Source organism: Taurulus bubalis, assembly GCF_910589615.1.
Source record: "Taurulus bubalis genome assembly, chromosome: 3".
Lineage (NCBI taxonomy): Eukaryota > Metazoa > Chordata > Actinopteri > Perciformes > Cottidae > Taurulus > Taurulus bubalis.
In genome coordinates, this window is record NC_136591.1 from 42800342 (window position 1) to 42816530 (window position 16189).

Here is a 16189-nt window from a genome sequence, read left to right on the forward strand (position 1 = left end):
CTAGTGTTGTTGTATTACTATTAGTGTTGTTATTGTATTACTACTAGTGTTGTTATTGTATTACTATTAGTGTTGTTATTGTATTACTACTAGTGTTGTTATTGTATTACTGAGTGTTGTTATTGTATTACTACTAGTGTTGTTGTATTACTATTAGTGTTGTTATTGTATTACTACTAGTGTTGTTATTGTTTTACTGTTAGTGTTGTTGTATTACTATTAGTGTTATTGTATTACTATTAGTGTTGTTATTGTATTACTACTAGTGTTGTTATTGTTTTACTGTTAGTGTTGTTGTATTACTATTAGTGTTGTTATTGTATTACTATTAGTGTTGTTATTGTTTTACTACTAGTGTTGTTATTGTATTACTGTTAGTGTTGTTGTATTACTATTAGTGTTATTGTATTACTATTAGTGTTGTTATTGTATTACTACTAGTGTTGTTGTATTACTATTAGTGTTGTTATTGTATTACTACTAGTGTTGTTATTGTATTACTATTAGTGTTGTTATTGTATTACTACTAGTGTTGTTATTGTATTACTGAGTGTTGTTATTGTATTACTACTAGTGTTGTTGTATTACTATTAGTGTTGTTATTGTATTACTACTAGTGTTGTTATTGTTTTACTGTTAGTATTGTTGTATTACTATTAGTGTTATTGTATTACTATTAGTGTTGTTATTGTATTACTACTAGTGTTGTTATTGTTTTACTGTTAGTGTTGTTGTATTACTATTAGTGTTATTGTATTACTATTAGTGTTGTTATTGTTTTACTACTAGTGTTGTTATTGTTTTACTGTTAGTGTTGTTGTATTACTATTAGTGTTGTTATTGTATTACTATTAGTGTTGTTATTGTTTTACTACTAGTGTTGTTATTGTTTTACTGTTAGTGTTGTTGTATTACTATTAGTGTTGTTATTGTATTACTATTAGTGTTTTTATTGTTTTACTACTAGTGTTGTTATTGTTTTACTACTAGTGTTGTTATTGTTTTACTGTTAGTGTTTTTGTATTACTATTAGTGTTGTTATTGTATTACTCTTACCCTACAACAGTGTACTTTACATAGCGTCTCCTCAACCAGCTTCAATGATATATAATGATGAATTAGGAATTACAAATTAAGTACAAAATCAAATTGTTGGCTCGAAAAAAAAAAGGAAAAAGAAAAAAAGTCTGCGTTGGCCGGGAATCGAACCCGGGTCAACTGCTTGGAAGGCAGCTATGCTCACCACTATACCACCAACGCCTTGTGATGCAATCAGTCCTCCATGTTGTTTTCATAGGGTCTATGGTCCTTCTGCGAATTAGGAAAGCGAGAAAGGAAGCAGGAGAAATAAAGAAAGGAAACAAGAGAGAAAGGAAGCAGATAGAAGAAGAACATGCTATTTTTTTTATTAATCCCCTTGGGAAGATTCTTCTCTGCATGTGACATCCTTGGTTAAGGAGCAGTGTTCTGCCCTGTGAGGAGCAGCTAGGGGTTCAGTGTCTCAGGGACATGAGACATGTGAGCTATGAGGGGACTGGGGATCGAACCGGCGACCCTGTGGTTACTGGACGACCACTCATCCCCCTGAGGAACAGACAGCAGGCAGGTGTACCTCCTGCTCTCCTCCACTAGGGGAGGCTGTACTCCTTCAGTAGAACCAGAGAGCTTCATTACAGAATCAGAAACCGTTTATTTGCCAGGAATGTTTTCACAAACGAGTATTTCTTCTAGGCAGAAGGAGCATACGTTAGACATGAGACGTTAGACGAGACAAACAACAATCAACAATCAACGACAACAACAGTGCAATGATATTAAATCAAGTATAAGATAAAGTGCTCAGACAAACAGATAACGTTAATGTAAGTGTATGTTAAATAGACATGAGTGTTTAAATATGAAGTGTGCAGGGGAGTGACCGGTATAAGAAAGAAAAGAAAGATGAAAGACATAGTCCTGGGGTGACAGAGTCAGTCAGTGGGGGACCGGGCTCTGTTGATGAGCCCGTCTGCCGACGGGAAAAAACTGTTAGTGTGGCGTGAGGTCTTGGTCCTGATGGAGCGTGAGGTCTTGGTCCTGATGGAGCGTGAGGTCTTGGTCCTGATGGAGCATGAGGTCTTGGTCCTGATGGACCGTGAGGTCTTAGTCCTGATGGAGCGTGAGGTCTTGGTCCTGATGGAGCGTGAGGTCTTGGTCCTGATGGAGCGTGAGGTCTTGGTCCTGATGGACTTTTGAGGTCTTGGTCCTGATGGACTGTGAAGTCTTGGTCCTGATGGAGCGTGAAGTCTTGGTCCTGATGGACCGTGAGGTCTTGGTCCTGATGGAGCGTGAGGTCTTGGTCCTGATGGAGCGTGAGGTCTTGGTCCTGATGGACTTTTGAGGTCTTGGTCCTGATGGACTGTGAAGTCTTGGTCCTGATGGAGCGTGAAGTCTTGGTCCTGATGGAGTGTGAGGTCTTGGTCCTGATGGAGCGTGAAGTCTTGGTCCTGATGGAGCGTGAGGTCTTGGTCCTGATGGAGCGTGAGGTCTTGGTCCTGATGGAGCGTGAAGTCTTGGTCCTGATGGAGCGTGAAGTCTTGGTCCTGATGGAGCGTGAGGTCTTGGTCCTGATGGACTGTGAGGTCTTGGTCCTGATGGAGTGTGAGGTCTTGGTCCTGATGGAGCGTGAGGTCTTGGTCCTGATGGACTGTGAAGTCTTGGTCCTGATGGAGTGTGAAGTCTTGGTCCTGATGGAGTGTGAAGTCTTGGTCCTGATGGAGCGTGAGGTCTTGGTCCTGATGGACTGTGAGGTCTTGGTCCTGATGGAGTGTGAGGTCTTGGTCCTGATGGAGCGTGAGGTCTTGGTCCTGATGGACTGTGAAGTCTTGGTCCTGATGGACTGTGAGGTCTTGGTCCTGATGGAGTGTGAGGTCTTGGTCCTGAAGGACCATGAGGTCTTGGTCCTGATGGAAGGTCTTGGTCCTGATGGACTGTGAGGTCTTGGTCCTGATGGAGTGTGAGGTCTTGGTCCTGATGGACCGTGAGGTCTTGGTCCTGATGGAGTGTGAGGTCTTGGTCCTGATGGAGCGTGAGGTCTTGGTCGTGATGGAGTGTGAGGTCTTGGTCCTGATGGACCGTGAGGTCTTGGTCCTGATGGAGTGTGAGGTCTTGGTCCTGATGGAGCGTGAGGTCTTGGTCGTGATGGAGTGTGAGGTCTTGGTCCTGATGGACCGTGAGGTCTTGGTCCTGATGGAGTGTGAGGTCTTGGTCCTGATGGACTGTGAGGTCTTGGTCCTGATGGACCGTGAGGTCTTGGTCCTGATGGACTGTGAGGTCTTGGTCCTGATGGAGCATGAGGTCTTGGTCGTGATGGAGTGTGAGGTCTTGGTCCTGATGGAGGGTGAGGTCTTGGTCCTGATGGACCGTGAGGTCTTGGTCCTGATGGACTGTGAGGTCTTGGTCCTGATGGAGTGTGAGGTCTTGGTCCTGAAGGACCGTGAGGTCTTGGTCCTGATGGAGTGTGAGGTCTTGGTCCTGATGGAGCATGAGGTCTTGGTCGTGATGGAGTGTGAGGTCTTGGTCCTGATGGACCGTGAGGTCTTGGTCCTGATGGACCGTGAAGTCTTGGTCCTGATGGAGTGTGAGGTCTTGGTCCTGATGGACCATGAGGTCTTGGTCCTGATGGACCGTGAGGTCTTGGTCCTGATGGACTGTGAGGTCTTGGTCCTGATGGAGCATGAGGTCTTGGTCCTGATGGAGCGTGAGATCTTGGTCCTGATGGAGTGTGGGGTCTTGGTCCTGATGGACCGTGAGGTCTTAGTCCTAATGGACTGTGAGGTCTTGGTCCTGATGGAGTGTGGGGTCTTGGTCCTGATGGACTGTGAGGTCTTGGTCCTGATGGAGTGTGGGGTCTTGGTCCTGATGGACTGTGAGGTCTTGGTCCTGATGGAGTGTGGAGTCTTGGTCCTGATGGACTGTAAAAATGTCTTGGGTAACGCAGGAAAGCGCGTTACTGAGGTCTAGTAAAGTAGTGTAGTTACCAATATTTTGAGTGTAATGCGTTACTTTACTTCGTTACCTATAATAGTAATATCATTACTGTAATCCGTTACTTTGTAACTCGTTACCCCTAACACTGGTGGTGGAGAGGGTCGTCCAGGTTGTCCAATATGGACAAAAGTTTCTTCAGCGTCCTCCTCTCCACCACCTGCTCCAGATACTCCTGCTTGCAGCCGATGACGTAGCCGGCCTTCTTAACTAGCTTGTTAAGTCTATTGGTGTCAGCCGACTGCCAGAGGGAAGGGACTCAAACAGTTAGTGTCCAGGGTGAGAGCGGTCAGCTACGATCTTTCTAGCTCGCTTCAGAGTCCTGGAAGCGAACAAGACCTGGAGGGATGGCAAATTGCAGCCAATCACCTCTCAGCAGAGCGGATGATGCGCTGCAGCCTGGCCTTGTCCTTGGCAGTGGCTGCAGCGTACCAGATGCTGATGGAGGAGCAGAGGATGGACTCAACGATGGCAGTGTAGAACTGCACCATCATTTTCTTTGGCAGGTTGAATTTCCTCAGCTGCCTCAGGAAGAACATCCTGGGTTAGGATGGCGCCCAGGAAGCGGAAGGACTCCACAGCGTCGACGGGGGGGTCACACAGGATGAGAGGGGCGGGTGGGGCTGCATTCCTTCTGAAGTCCACAACCATCTCCACTGTCTTCAGAGCGTTGAGCTCCAGGTTGTTCTGGCTGCACCAGGTGGTCAGTCTCCCACCTGTAGGCAGACTCGTCCCCACCAGAGATGAGTCCAATGAGGGTGGTGTCATCCGTGAACTTCAGGAGCTTGACGGACTGGTGACTGGAGGTGCAGCTGTTGGTGGACTATAAAGAACTATAAAGACTTATGACCAAAGAGCTTCATTACAGCAGAACTATAAAGACTTATCTTTCAGCAAACATCCCGTATGATTCATTGCAAAAAAGGTATCATGCATTACTACTTGAAATATTTAACATTTATTCCAACACTTTGACATAATAAGGACATCTTATTAATACAATTTAGTATATTATAATATATACATAATAACCGCCAGCATGCCGTCCAGCAGCTCGTTTCGTGTCTTGCTCCTCCAGCATCCAGGAGTCAGCCTCTTTGGATAAAATGTGCCCATTTTCATCCACCTCATTGTGTTTATTCACAGCAGTCCTGCATCCGTGGGTAGGATGTTGACTTAGCTTGATACACTAGCTTAGTAGCTTGACGGAGGTATCCATGTGTGTCCTCCTGGTGATTTAAAAAGCAAGCATGGAAAGTAAAATACGGCGTTAGCACGACGGCATCCAGCAGCTAGCTTAGCCACACCCAGTTGTGGGCCGTCAGGTCCCGCTAAGCCTTCTCTGCTGGCCTAAACAGGATCACAAAGTTATAGCTATTTTTTAATTTTATTTGATAATTTGGAAAACAAATTATTTGTTTATATTTGTTTGTATTCTTTTGTATTTTTTATGTTTCAAAGTTATGCCTATTTGTTATGCAATGGTTTTTCACAAATACACTACATGTATTATACATCAGACAAGTTAAATACGTCAGTGTTGGGAAAATGTATCGGCTAATTTGAAATGCTTCATCACACAAATCAATGTGCTTGCTGGCAGTAGTATACAAATTAATAAATACTTATGAGGATATATGTACTGTATGCGTGTATGTATCATGTACTATGTATGTGTATATACATGTATGTGTAGATTACCATATACCTAGGAGTTTGAATGTGTATGGGCGGATCAGTATGTATGTATTATTCATAATCAGAAATTCAATCAATTGAAGCAGTGAAAAGAAATTGTGTGTGATTCTCTGTATTCTCAGTCACATTTACAACAATAACAACAACGCCACACTTTAAACTTTGAGAGTCCTCATAAGGACATCATACCACAACATTACTCTGTTTGAGAATGAGGCCATGATATCCATCAAAGGGTACATGGAGACTGGAAGCAGGGGAAACAACCTATCTAAATTGATTGTGTGCGCGTGCATGTGCGTGTGCGTGTGTGTATGTGTGTGTGTGTGTCACTCACTATCCCTCAGGTTGTGACACAACAGGACATGAGCAGCAACAAGCTGTGCTGTGTTTCCTTCTCCCAGGAGGATCCTTAGTAGAGGAGATCCTCCAGCTCTCTGAAGCCAGACATCTGGAGCTGAGCCGGTCCAACCACGCTCGTCTAGTTTCAGTATACAGGGCTCTCAAGTGTCACACATTGAGCGTGACTGTCACGCATTTCGGTCTTAAGTCACGCCCTCCCGCCACACATCGTATTTCTCACGCTGAAAAAAAACTCTAGGCTATTTAATGTGCCGCAGCGCGCAAACATGACCTGGTCGCGCTGCCCTCACCATGGAGGAATCAAGCACGTCTCCCCGAATCCCCTGCCAATCAATAAAAAGAGATGGGCGACACGAATAGCCAATCAGAAAAACTTATCTGTTGTATCTGGGTGAAATGTAATCCCGGCCGTGCCCCCCCCCCCCCCCCCCCCCCCCCATATGTTTCTTTGCTTGTCTGTATAACTGCGCTGACTCTAGCTGGTGTCTGGAGAGCAGTGCTGCTGTGAGGCTGCTTCTGCTGGGTAGAAGTTAGTCTCACACCAGCTGCCTCAGGAGACTCTGTTCTGGGTTCAGCTCTTGGCTTCGGAGGGCTTTAACATGGAGGGGGTCTCGTGAGTTTGTTTGAAGGTGATTCCAGAAATGTAGTGCTCGTTTGTGGATGTTTATTATAATATCTGCCTAATTCTGCCCTACAAGCATTTGTTGGTGTCTTTCTTTGAACGTTGAGGATCATTCTGCAGAACTCTGCATGCAGGGCTTCTGTGGGGTGTTTGTCCCATTGAGTGTAGCTATGGTGACTGAGTGGACCCCAAACTTCACTGCCTTACAGCGCAATGGGCTGGATCACACCATCAAAAATCTTACACCAGATTTATAAAATGTTCTTTTAATTGCATAGAGGGCTCTTCTTTTAGTGCAATCACTGCCAGGCTGAAACTCCCTGAGGCTGTGATAGTCAGACCCAGGTAAGTGTAGCTCATTGTGTGTGTTATGGGTGTGTTTCCTAATGTAAAATTGTGTTTGCTTTCCTGACATCTGAGCCTTTTTTGGAAGATCATAATGTGAGTCTTCTTTAGGTTTACTGCCAGGGCCCAGTTCTGACTGTAGTCCTCCAGCAGGTCTAGCTGCTGTTGGAGTCCCTGCTTTGTGGGGACAACAGCACCAGGTCGTCTGCATAGAACAGAGACTTCACCTCTCTGTCTAGGAGACAACAGCACCAGGTCGTCTGCATAGAACAGAGGCTTCACCTCTCTGTCTAGGAGACAACAGCACCAGGTCGTCTGCATAGAACAGAGGCTTCACCTCTCTGTCTAGGAGACAACAGCACCAGGTCGTCTGCATAGAACAGAGGCTTCACCTCTCTCTAGGAGACAACAGCACCAGGTCGTCTGCATAGAACAGAGGCTTCACCTCTCTCTAGGAGACAACAGCACCAGGTCGTCTGCATAGGACAGAGGCTTCACCTCTCTGTCTAGGAGACAACAGCACCAGGTTGTCTGCATAGAACAGAGGCTTCACCTCTCTCTAGGAGACAACAGCACCAGGTCGTCTGCATAGAACAGAGGCTTCACCTCTCTCTAGGAGACAACAGCACCAGGTCGTCTGCATAGAACAGAGGCTTCACCTCTCTCTAGGAGACAACAGCACCAGGTCGTCTGCATAGAACAGAGGCTTCACCTCTCTCTCTAGGAGACAACAGCACCAGGTCGTCTGCATAGAACAGAGGCTTCACCTCTCTGTCTAGGAGACAACAGCACCAGGTTGTCTGCATAGAACAGAGGCTTCACCTCTCTCTAGGAGACAACAGCACCAGGTCGTCTGCATAGAACAGAGGCTTCACCTCTCTCTAGGAGACAACAGCACCAGGTCGTCTGCATAGAACAGAGGCTTCACCTCTCTCTAGGAGACAACAGCACCAGGTCGTCTGCATAGAACAGAGGCTTCACCTCTCTCTAGGAGACAACAGCACCAGGTCGTCTGCATAGAACAGAGGCTTCACCTCTCTCTCTAGGAGACAACAGCACCAGGTCGTCTGCATAGAACAGAGACTTCACCTCTCTGTCTAGGAGACAACAGCACCAGGTCGTCTGCATAGAACAGAGGCTTCACCTCTCTGTCTAGGAGACAACAGCACCAGGTCGTCTGCATAGAACAGAGGCTTCACCTCTCTCTAGGAGACAACAGCACCAGGTCGTCTGCATAGAACAGAGGCTTCACCTCTCTGTCTAGGAGACAACAGCACCAGGTCGTCTGCATAGAACAGAGGCTTCACCTTTCTGTCTAGGAGACAACAGCACCAGGTCGTCTGCATAGAACAGAGGCTTCACCTCTCTGTCGAGGAGCCAGAGGCCTGGGGCGGCACTCTGGTCCAGCTGCACTGCTAGATCATTGATGTAGATGTTGAAGAGTGTTGGACTCAGATTGCAGCCCTGACGAACACCTCTTCTCTGGCTGAAGAAGTCAGTGCGTCTTTCTCCTATTTTTACAGCACACTTAATATTCAAATATATAGATTGTATAATGTCATAGACTTTTCCTCCAATGCCAGATTGTAGAAGTCTGTAATTTAGTCCTTTATGCCAAATTGAATAGAATGCTTTCTTGAAATCAATAAAACAAGCAAATATTTGTCCATTGGTTTGGTGTTCATGCTTCTGGATGAACGTGTGAAGGGTATAAACATGATCGGTGGTATGGTCTTTTGGAAGAAAGACAATTTGAGTTTTACTAAGGATTTTGTGTTGGTCCAGATAATCTAAGATTCTATTATTTATGATACTGCCAAATAACTTCCCCAGGCAGCTGCTAATACAGATGCCTCGGTAATTATTGGGGTCTAATTTATCTCCACTTTTATAGATTGGAGAAATCAGCCCCTCACACCAGATGTCAGGAAAGCAGCCAGAACCCAGCACTGTGTTAAACAGCTTGAGGATAGCGCCCTGCATGGCAGGAGTGCTGTTTTTAAGCATTTCATTTTTGAAATCTTTTTTAGTTTTGATACATTTAATTTTTTCCATCAATTCTTCCAACGTGATTTGGAAGTCAAGCGGATTCTGATTGTTTTTAATTGTTAATTGTAGTGTTTGCAGTTTTTCTTGAATACTTCTGTGGTTTGAATTCATTTAATTTGGTTGAATGTCTTTATAAAAGATTTTCAAAGTGTGGTTTCCAAATATCACCATCTTGAATTGGTAATGCCTGTGGTTTTGCTGAGTTCAATGTATTTAACATTTCCCAGAATTGGTTTTGATTTATAGAGCTTTCAATTTCCTCCAATCTTTCATTTGTATAATTTTGTTTTTTGTTTGGCTTTTTCTTGTACTGTCTCTTCCTTTTGACGAGGTTGGCTTTGATAGCTGCCTTGTGAAAGAGTGCATTGACGTCAGCGGTGGCTGTCTCTCTCTCTCTCTCTCATAATGTCTCTCTCTCTCATAATGTCTCTCTCACTCTCTCTCATAATGTCTCTCTCTCTCTCTCATAATGTCTCTCTCTCTCATAATGTCTCTATCTCTCTCTCATAATGTCTCTCTCTCTCTCATAATGTCTGTATCTCTCTCAAAATGTCTATCTCTCTCATAATGTCTCTCTATCTCTCTCATAATGTCTCTATCTCTCTCATAATGTCTCTATCTCTCTCATTATGTCTATCTCTCTCATAATGTCTCTCTCTCTCTCATAATGTCTCTATCTCTCTAATAATGTCTATCTCTCTCATAATGTCTCTCTATCTCTCTCATAATGTATCTCTCTCTCATAATGTCTCTTTATCTCTCTCATAATGTATATATCTCTCTCATAATGTCTCTATCTCTCTCAAAATGTCTCTTTATCTCTCTCATAATGTCTCTATCTCTCTCATAATGTCTATCTCTCTCATAATGTCTCTCTATCTCTCTCATAATGTATTTATCTCTCTCATAATGTCTATCTCTCTCATAATGTCTCTATCTCTCTCATAATGTCTCTCTCTCATAATGTCTCTATCTCTCTCATAATGTCTCTATCTCTCTCATTATGTCTATCTCTCTCATAATGTCTCTATCTCTCTCATAATGTCTCTCTCTCTCATAATGTCTCTATCTCTCTCATTATGTCTATCTCTCTCATAATGTCTATCTCTCTCATAATGTCTATCTCTCTCATTATGTCTATCTCTCTCTCATAATGTATCTCTCTCTCTCATAATGTCTATCTCTCTCATAATGTCTCTATCTCTCTCATAATGTCTATCTCTCTCATAATGTCTATCTTTCTCATAATGTCTCTATCTCTCTCTCACAATGTACATCTCTCTCATAATGTCTATTTCTCTCATAATGTCTCGATCTCTCTCATAATGTCTCTATCTCTCTCATAATGTTTCATAATGTCTCTCTATATCTCTCATAATGTCTCTATCTCTCTCATTATGTCTATCTCTCTCATAATGTCTCTGTCTCTCTCATTATGTCTCTATCTCTCTCATAATGTCGATCTCTCTCATTATGTCTTTATCTCTCTCATAATGTCTCTCTATCTCTCTCATTATGTCTCTATCTCTCTCATAATGTCTCTATCCCTCTCATTATGTCTATCTCTCTCTTCTAATATATATCTCTCTCTCATTTCTCTCTCTCTCATAATGTCTCTATCTCTCTCATTATGTCTCTATCTCTCTCATAATGTCTCTCTATCTCTCTCATTATGTCTCTATCTCTCTCATAATGTCTCTCTATCTCTCTCATAATGTCTCTATCTCTCTCATAATGTCGATCTCTCTCATAATGTCTCTCTATCTCTCTCATAATGTCTCTATCTCTCTCATAATGTCTCTATCTCTCTCATTATGTCTATCTCTCTCTCATAATGTCTATCTCTCTCATAATGTCTCTATCTCTCTCTCATAATGTCTCTATCTATCTCTCATAATGTCTCTATCTCTCTCATAATGTCTATCTCTCTCATAATGTCTCTTTATCTCTCTCATAATGTATATATCTCTCTCATAATGTCTCTATCTCTCTCAAAATGTCTCTCTATCTCTCTCATAATGTCTCTATCTCTCTCATTATGTCTATCTCTCTCATAATGTCTCTGTCTCTCTCATTATGTCTCTATCTCTCTCATAATGTCTCTATCTATCTCTCATAATGTCTCTATCTCTCTCATAATGTCTATCTCTCTCATAATGTCTCTTTATCTCTCTCATAATGTATATATCTCTCTCATAATGTCTCTATCTCTCTCAAAATGTCTCTCTATCTCTCTCATAATGTCTCTATCTCTCTCATTATGTCTATCTCTCTCATTATGTCTATTTCTCTCTCTTCTAATGTATCTCTCTCTCATGTCTCTCTCTCTCATAATGTCTCTCTATCGCTCTCATTATGTCTCTATCTCTCTCATAATGTCTCTCTATCTCTCTCATAATGTCTCTATCTCTCTCATAATGTCGATCTCTCTCATAATGTCTCTCTATCTCTCTCATAATGTCTCTATCTCTCTCATAATGTCTCTATCACTCTCATGTCTCTATCTCTCTCATAATGTCTCTATCTCTCTCATTATGTCTATCTCTCTCTCATAATGTCTATCTCTCTCATAATGTCTCTATCTCTCTCTCATAATGTCTCTCTCTCATAATGTCTCTATCTATCTCTCATAATGTCTCTATCTCTCTCATAATGTCTCTTTATCTCTCTCATAATGTATATCTCTCTCTCATAATGTCTCTATCTCTCTCAAAATGTCTCTCTATCTCTCTCATAATGTCTCTATCTCTCTCATAATGTCTATCTCTCTCATAATGTCTCTCTATCTCTCTCATAATGTATCTATCTCTCTCATTATGTCTATCTCTCTCATAATGTCTCTCTCTCTCTCATAATGTCTCTATCTCTCTAATAATGTCTATCTCTCTCATAATGTCTCTATCTCTCTCATTATGTCTCTATCTCTCTCATAATGTCTATCTCTCTCATAATGTCTCTATCTCTCTCATGATGTCTATCTCTGTCATCATGTCTCTATCTCTCTCATTATGTCTCTATCTCTCTCATAATGTCTCTATCTCTCTCATAATGTCTATCTCTCTCATAATGTCTCTATCTCTCTCATAATTTCTATCTCTCTCATAATGTCTCTATCTTTCTCATGTCTATCTCTCTCATAATGTCTCTATCTCTCTCATAATGTCTATCTCTTTCATAATGTCTCTATCTCTCTCATAATGTCTCTATCTCTCTCATAATGTCTCTATCTCTCTCATAATGTCTATCTCTCTTATAATGTCTCTATCTCTCTCATAATGTCTATCTCTCTCATAATGTCTCTATCTCTCTCATAATGTCTCTCTCTCTCTCATAATGTCTCTATCTCTCTCTCATAATGTCTTTATCTCTCTCTCATAATGTCTCTATCTCTCTCATAATGTCTCTATCTCTCTCATTATGTCTATCGCTCTCATAATGTCTCTATCTCTCTCATAATGTCTATCTCTCTCATAATGTCTCTCTCTCTCATAATGTCTCTATCTCTCTCTCATAATGTCTCTATCTCTCTCATAATGTCTCTATATCTCTCTCCCCCAATGTAACGCTCTCTCTCTCTCTCTCTCTCTCTCTCTCTCTCTCTCTGAGCAGACAGCCAATCATCGTCGGGGTATCGCGCCTCCTGTTTTCATCTCACCTCACCAATCAGACCGCTCACACACGGCGCGCGCGGCGCGGCACGAGCCGTCACGAGCGCCGCCGCCGACAGCAGGAGACACACACACGCACACACACGCACACAAACACATGCTGTGAGTGTGTGTGTCTCCTGCTGTGTGTGTGTGTCTCCTGCTGTGTGTGAGCGTGTGTGTGTGTGTGTGTGTGTGTGTGTGTGTGTGTGTGTGTGTGTGTGTGTGTGTACCCCCTGCCACCACCCTCCCTTCACTGCGTCGCAAGAGCGCCGCACGTCTCCGCTCATAACCTCCGCCATTATTCACCCCTCCCCCTCCCCTCTCTTCCCATGGTGATGTTTCTTCCCGCCCCTGCGGGGTCTCCACCCCCCCCCCCTTTCCCCCCCTCCCTCTCTCCCGCTTCGCGCTCGTGCCAAACCCAGGTGATTATCCTCCGCCCCCCGTTATCCGTTACCCCCCCCCTCCCCTCCTCAGCACCGACAGACCGACAAATCCCTCCCGGTGCCCCCCCCCCCCCCCCCCCCCTCCTCCTCCCTCCTCTCTCTCTGTCTCCTTCCCCGCCAGCCATGATCCGTGGCGGGCTAATTCCCAGACGGTCTTCTTCTTCTTCTTCTTCCTCTTCTCTTCCTTCTTCCTCTTCTCCTTCCTCCTCTCCTCCTCCTCCTCCTCTTCCTCCTCCTCGCGGGCCCGGTAAGTAGCAGCACGCGCCGTCCATCTTCCTGTGTTCTCCTCCTCTCTGTCGGACGGCATGCTGCGTTCACGGTCTTTATCGGTTGTTATCGGGTCTGGCTTTTTTTTTCTCCCTCTTTTTGATTGACCCCCCTTCCTCCCCCCCCAACCCCCTCCCTCCCCCAACCCCTCCCCCTCCCCCTCCTCCTCCTCCTCCTCCTCAGCATCCGCGCGTGCCTGAGGGGGTAATGTGTCGCGTGGGAGAGAGAGCGTTTCCCTCGCGGCCGGCGGCCACCGTGACCTTCTGTCGGAGCGCGCGGCCCGGTTGACCAGACAGGGTAATTAGTTACGCCTCGAGGGAGAGGGGGGGGGGGGGGGGGGGGCTCACACACACACACGCGCGCACACACATTCTCACACACACTGCGCTCATGCACACACACGCGCACGCCACGGAGACACTCGTCCTCCTCCTGGAAGCTGCTGCACACATTTTGTGTTTCCTTCTAGATACACACATGCGCACACGCGCGTGACTGCACGCGTATACACACGCACGCACACACACACATTTCACACACATTCACACACATCTCTGTTTCAGTCTGTGTTTGCACACACACATTCACAAGAGGCAGCAATGTTGTACAGTCAGGTTATAAAACATTATGTAATAGCACGTATCTCTATAGTGTAATAACACATATATCTATCCTGTAATAACATGTATCTCTATAATGTAACAACATGTATCACTATAGTGTAATAACACATATCTCTGTCATGTAATAACACGTATCTCTTTAGTGTAATAACACATATATCTATCCTGTAATAACATGTATCTCTATAATGTAATAACATGTATCACTATAGTGTAATAACACATATCTCTGTCATGTAATAACACGTATCTCTATAGTGTAATAACACGTATCTCTATAGTGTAATAACACGTATCTCTATCATGTAATAACACATATCTCTATCATGTAATAACACGTATCTCTATCATGTAATAACATGTATATCTATCATGTAACAACACGTATCTCTATCATGTAATAACATGTATCTCTATAGTGTAATAACATGTATCTCTATAGTGTAATAACACGTATCTCTATCATGTAATAACACGTATCTCTATAGTGTGATAACATGTATCTTAATAATGTTTTGTAATGTCTTTGCGTAGCGTAGTGTCTTGGCGTAACGTCTTTATGTAGCATAGCGTCTTGGCGTAACGTCTTTGCGTAACGTCTTTGCGTAACGTCTTTGCGTAATGTCTTGGCGTATTGTCTTGGCGTATTGTCTTGGCGTAATGTCTTGGTGTAATGTCTTTATGTAGCGTAATGTCTTGGCGTATTGTCTTGGCGTATTGTCTTGGCGTAATGTCTTGGCGTAATGTCTTGGTGTAATGTCTTTGTGTAATGTCTTGCCGTAACGTCTTTATGTAGCGTAATGTCTTGGCGTAATGTCTTGGCGTATTGTCTTGGCGTAATGTCTTGGCGTAATGTCTTGGTGTAATGTCTTTGCGTAATGTCTTGCCGTAACGTCTTTATGTAGCGTAGCGTCTTGGCGTAATGTCTTGCCGTAACGTCTTCATGTAGCGTCTTGGCGTAATGTCTTGGCGTGATGTCTTTATGTAGTGTAGCGTCTTGGCGTAATGTCTTGGCGTAACGTCTTTATGTAGCGTAGCATCTTGGCGTAATGTCTTGGCGTGATGTCTTCATGTAGCGTCTTGCCGTATTGTCTTGGCGTAATGTCTTTATGTAGCGTAGCGTCTTGGCGTAATGTCTTGGCGTAACGTCTTTATGTAGCGTAGCGTCTTGGCATAACGTCTTTATGTAGCGTAGCGTCTTGGCGTAATGTCTTGGCGTAACATCTTTATGTAGCGTAGCGTCTTGGCGTAATGTCTTGGCGTAACGTCTTTATGTAGCGTAGCGTCTTGGCGTAATGTCTTGGCGTAACATCTTTATGTAGCGTAGCGTCTTGGCGTAATGTCTTGGCATAATGTCTTTATGTAGCGTAGCGTCTTGGCGTAATGTCTTTATGTAGCGTAGCGTCTTGGCGTAATGTCTTGGCGTAACGTCTTTATGTAGCGTAGCGTCTTGGCGTAATGTCTTGGCGTAACATCTTTATGTAGCGTAGCGTCTTGGCGTAATATCTTTATGTAGCGTAGCGTCTTGGCGTAATATCTTTATGTAGCGTAGCGTCTTGGCGTAATGTCTTGGTGTAACGTCTTTATGTAGCGTAGCGTCTTGGCGTAATGTCTTGGCGTAACGTCTTTATGTAGCGTAGCGTCTTGGCATAATGTCTTGGCGTAATGTCTTTATGTAGCGTAGCGTCTTGGCGTAATGTCTTGGCGTAACGTCTTTATGTAGCGTAGCGTCTTGGCGTATTGTCTTGGCGTAATGTCTTTATGTAGCGTCTTGGCATAAAGTCTTGGCGTAATGTCTTTATGTAGCGTAGCGTCTTGGCGTAATGTCTTGGCGTAATATCTTTATGTAGCGTAGCGTCTTGGCGTAATATCTTTATGTAGCGTAGCGTCTTGGCGTAATGTCTTGGCGTAACGTCTTTATGTAGCGTAGCGTCTTGGCGTAATATCTTTATGTAGCGTAGCGTCTTGGCGTAATGTCTTGGCGTAACGTCTTTATGTAGCGTAGCGTCTTGGCGTAATGTCTTGGCGTAATGTCTTTATGTAGCGTAGCGTCTTGGCATAATGTCTTGGCGTAACGTCTTTATGTAGCATAGCGTCTTGGCG